The sequence below is a fragment of the Callospermophilus lateralis genome, chromosome 6 (genome assembly GCF_048772815.1).
Source record: "Callospermophilus lateralis isolate mCalLat2 chromosome 6, mCalLat2.hap1, whole genome shotgun sequence".
NCBI lineage: Eukaryota > Metazoa > Chordata > Mammalia > Rodentia > Sciuridae > Callospermophilus > Callospermophilus lateralis.
The window spans coordinates 124,133,865-124,139,091 of NC_135310.1; the positions used below are offsets into that span (position 1 = coordinate 124,133,865).

Consider the following 5,227-nt stretch of genomic DNA (forward strand, 5'->3'; position numbering starts at 1 on the left):
TGGATGTTTTTTAGCCATACTGTTGGAGAATTGGATAGAGGAGGCTGTTTTCCCTTCTTATAAATTGTTTTATGGAAATTTGTGATTGGGCTTCTTATTTTACTATCTCTTTTGGGGTCATGTATACCAAAGAAAATGTAAATTGGAATAAAAAATCTATTTTTATATAAACTTTGTTTAGTTTGTAGGAAGATGGTAAATATTGAAGTTTGTGCATCAGAATAAGAGACTGAGAAAAGAGAAGATGCTAATTAGCAGGAATATCTGCAATTAGGCTTTCTCTGGCTAGTCTCCTCAGAATGATCACCACTTCATGACCAGGACATGTCCCCATTTATTGACAGCACTTTTCCAGGGGTTGTATCAAGTGGAATGCATCCATTTTTACTTGATACCTCCAATAACTCTTGAGAACACGGTATTTTATTCTTAACCTGCAGGTAAGAAAAGCAAAGCACAATCAGGAAAGATTCATATCCAGATTAAATAAAAAAATATATTTGGACTCTTAAAAAAGTGTTTTGAAATCTTAATTCAAAACCCACATATGATTTCAAGTACATACTATAATAGATGGGCATGGTGGCAACCACCTATAATCCTAGTGAATGGGGAAGCTGAGGCAGGAGGATTGCAAATTTGAGGCCAATCTCAGCAGTTTAGTGAGGTCCTAAGCAACTTAGAAACACTTTCTCTCTCTCTCTCTCTCTCTCTCTCTCTCTCTCTCTATATATATATATATATATATATATATATATATATATATTCACATATATACATATTATATACATATATATATATACACACACACAAACACATACAAACACACACACACACACACATGTATATAAAGTTCTTGCTATACTTTGTGAAAAAGCAAGGAGGATGCAGAAAACCAAGAGCTTAGACAGTGAACATTAGCATCATGGGCAGTTATTCCCAGGCATTAAAGTTAGTCAAATTATTTTCCACATTTGACTACCCAGATTTCAGAATTACAGCAAAACTGTAAGTCTTCTTTACTGTGCCTCATCCCACTTTTTTTATAGAAATGTCTGCAGAAATTACCTCATGTTTACCTCACCATCATGTGCTAGGTGTGTTTGGGGTAACAGGTCTCAAATGGAGCTTACCTGACTTTAAGGACCTTGTGCTTGTCTGGACTTGATTTAGATGAGCTCCTGGACTTTGAATAATGCCAGAAAAGGATTAAAAACTTGGGGTCCTAGAAGTGGCTGAATATATATTGCAGAGGAGGAATGTCCAGAATCATGGGTGTGCTGGTGACACAGGGGTTAGACAGAATGTAAAAGGGTCAGTATTATCTCAGCTTCCTTGTGTTCATGCTTTTGTGTCATTCCATTACCTAAATGAGGGCTGAAGCTACTTTGAGCAATTAGAATAGGGCAGAAGTTATGGAATATCACTTTCAAGTTCAGTTCATAAAAAATGTTTTTGAATCAAAGTTTCTCTTTCTCTATTTCTGTCTCTCTCAGTTGCCCATGGGGGAAATCAGTTTCCCAGATGTGATGTAGCCCTCTGAAGACTATGTAGCAAGGGACTGAAGACTCATAATGATCACATGAGTTAGCATAGAAGCAAATTCCCACCTACCCCATATTAAGCCAAACTCAGCCAATAGCTTGGCTACAACCTCTCAGTTTGGGGTCAATGCATTAGGTAAAAATAGATAACAGATACACAACCCTTATCAAGTACTAAAAACATATCATTAGTTATGAGATAAATCAGAATCATGTCCTGTCTGATGGTGGAATAATAAGAATACTGCACTGATTCTCTGATATCACTTAATATATATCCTTAATTCATACATGAGGAAACCACATACAAACCCAGGATATTTTATTAACCCTAGAAAACAGTATATTTATGATTAATTTCATACCACAGACCCCATGAGCTGTTCTTACTTTCTTAGATGTACAAATTACTGGATTTGTGTTGGAAAAAAAAAAATATATATATATATATATATATAAAACACAAGTTTTGTTGTTGTTGTTATGAAATAAAATAAAGATAAATCATCTGGTACATTGGTAATGCTTAGGAATTAGTACATTTTACCACATAAATTATGTATAGATTATATGGGAATAGGTGGTGATCAGGAAAGTAGAGAAAAATAAGCTTTTCTTTACTTAATAGACCAGTGAAACATTTCTACCAGGTAAGAAGGGTGTACTTGAGAATGGAATTCAAGTACTCTGGGAATGTACAGTAAATATAAATTCAGGATACACAACTGTTGTTGGTGAGCTTTAAATTAGTCATGGAAAAAGAAAAGCAACAGATGCCACAAGTCTAGCTGGCTTTCCAGTGTTTTGGGCTTTATGTGTATGGGGGGATTATGAAAAAAAAAAACAGAATGTGTGTTTCATATTTTACATTTAACATTTAATTCACAGGTGGTGCTTGTACCTCTTGTATTCATTTAAAAAAAAAGCCCAGTATGTTAATGTGTTCCAAGAATACCCAGACTAACTCACAGCATGTAAAACTGTTTCAGATTCAAAAGAAAAACACCTCAGTGAATCTCACAATTGTGTTCATCCACAAGACTGGGATAGTAATTAGAATAAGTTAAACTCTATGGGTGTATAGTATGTTAAAATTCACTCTATTGTCATGTATATCTAAAGAGAACAAATTTAAAAAATAAAAAGGGGGAAAGTGGCTAGGGTGGTGCAGGCCTATAATTTAGCTATAATCTTAGCAAGGCTGAGGCAGGAGGGTCACAAATTCAAGGACAGCCCAAGAAACTTTCTGAGAACCTGTCCAGAATAAAATGAAAAGTGCTGGGTGCAGTTCAGAGGTGGAGTGCTTGCCTACCATGGGTAAGGCCCTGGATCCATCCCCACTATCATGGGATGGGGAGGAGATGTGTTGCAAAACCAGTTACATTTTTACTGGAATCTTTTGAATAACAAATGAGAAATTTCTGCAATGAAAAGGACAACACAATTTACAGATACTTCTTTTCCACAGACTTTTCCAATGCCTCATGAACTCACAGTAATTGGTCAAAGTCCAAAACTGCAAAAGCTGGGTCCACTTTGCTTTCTCACTTACTTACCTTTCTCCTGATTTTCCAGATTGATTTCTGTCTTAGGCACTAGCTGCAAAGTTTCTAAATAAAGGCTGCAGTTCTGAAGCCCTAAGCTTTATAGTAATCAACAAAAGACCTAATTGTTTACCTAATGAGATAGAATTTTCTAATACTGTAACAAGATGTGTGTGTTCACTTTAAGGATGTTCTTTTAGTAATAGAGTCACTGAGCATTCCAAATTCATGTTGACATTTTAATTTATACAAAGTGGCTGGGATAAAATACTTATCTACTGAATAGTATTATCTTCTTAACAACCTTTTTAAAAAAGTATATTACCTTTATTTTTCTCCCCTCTATAAAATAAAGACAGAATTAATCAAATAGTCTTCCCCATTTCCTGAGATTAATTTTTAATGTGTCATGCTGCATTCCAATTGCACTTGGGACCTTGGGAGCATTAATGAAGTGCAGCAGATATCTTTGGAAGATGCTCTTTCCAACCAAGAAGCGGAGGTTGCCTACATCTGCAGTGAAAGCACCAGTCATGAGGACCACATCAGGAAGTTCCTGAATGCTGGCAAGCATGTCCTTGTGGAATATCCCATGACGCTGTCTTTAGCAGCAGCTCAGAAATTGTGGGAGCTGGCTGAGCAGGAAGGAAAAGTCTTGCATGAGGAGCATATTGAACTGCTGATGGAGGAATTTGCTTTCCTGAAAAAAGAAGTGGTGGGAAAAGAACTGCTGAAAGGGCCTCTCCTCTTCACAACTGGCCCTTTGGAAAAAGAACGGTTTGGCTTCCCTGCATTCAGTGGCATCTCTCGCCTGACCTGGCTGGTCTCTCTCTTTGGGGAGCTCTCCCTTGTGTCTGCCACTTTGGAAGAAAAGAAGATCAGTATATGAAAATGACTCTGCACTTGGAGACTGAATTCAAATGTCCATTATCATGGATTGAAGAGAAAGGACCTGGTCTAAAACAAAACAGATATTTAAGCTTCCATTTCAAATCTGGGTCCCTGGAGAATGTGCCAAATGTAGGTGTCAATAAGAACATTTTCCCAAAAGATCAAAATATATTTGTCCAGAAACTCTTAGGCCAGTTATCTGAGAAGGAACTGGCGGCTGAAAAGAAGCACATCCTGCACTGCCTGTCTCTTGTAGAAGAAATCCAGAAATACTGTCTTCCAAAGAAGTGAGGAGGAAGTGACCCAGGGCTCTAGGATCGGATCAGAGTTTGGTGTTTATCAAGAATTGACCTTTTGGCCCGGATCAGGCCCAGTGGCCCGCCGGCGTGGCAGTCACATCACTCCATTTGGAGTAGGGGCAGAGCAGAGCCGCTGCCCGAGCCTCCAAGGTAGACAGACTTGCGACCGACCGGCGGAATAGGCCCAGCGGTCTACTGGTGTGGTACACACGTCATACAAATTGGAGGAGGGGCAGAGCAGAGCAACCTCCTGAGCCTGCATGGTAGGCAGACCTGCGACCTACCGGCGGATCAGGCCCAGCGGCCTGCTGGTGTGGTAGACACGCCACCAGTCACCCCAATTGGAGTAGGGGCAGAGCAGAGCCTTCGCCCGCGGTCGGAGCAGGCCCAGCGACCCGACAGCGTCGTAGTCACGTCAACCCAATTGGAGCAGGGACAGAGCAGAGCCGCCACCCGCGCCCAGAACAGGTCCAGCGACCTGCCGGCGTAGTAGTCACGACACCTCAATTGGAGTAGGGGCAGAGCAGATCCTCCACCCGAACCCGCATGATAGGCAGGCCTGTGACAGACTGGCGGAACAGGCCCAGTGGCCTACCGGCGTGGTAGACACGTCACACCAATTGGGGGAGGGGCAGAGCAGAGCCGCAGCCCGCGCCCAGAACAGGCTTAGCGACCTGCCGGCGTGGTAGTCACGACAACCCAATTGGAGAAGGGGCAGAGCAGAGCCGCCGCCCGCGCCTGCAAGGTAGTCAGATCCGCGACTAACTGGCAGAACAGGCCCAGGGGTTCACGGATGTGGTAGACACGTCACACCAATTGGAGGAAGGGCAGAGCAGAGCCGCTGCCCGTGCCTCCAAGGTAGGCAGACCTGCGACCGACTGGCAGAACAGTCCCAGCTGCCCGCCAGCGTGGTAGACAGATCACCCCAATTGGAGGAGGAGCAGAGCTG

General features: G+C 41.6%; 1 pseudogene; it reads left to right on the forward strand.

Moving 5' to 3' along the window:
• The first annotated feature begins 3,497 nt into the window (after positions 1 to 3,497).
• On the forward strand, positions 3,498 to 4,270 carry LOC143402028 (biliverdin reductase A pseudogene; annotated as a pseudogene).
• Positions 4,271 to 5,227: the final 957 nt, after the last annotated feature.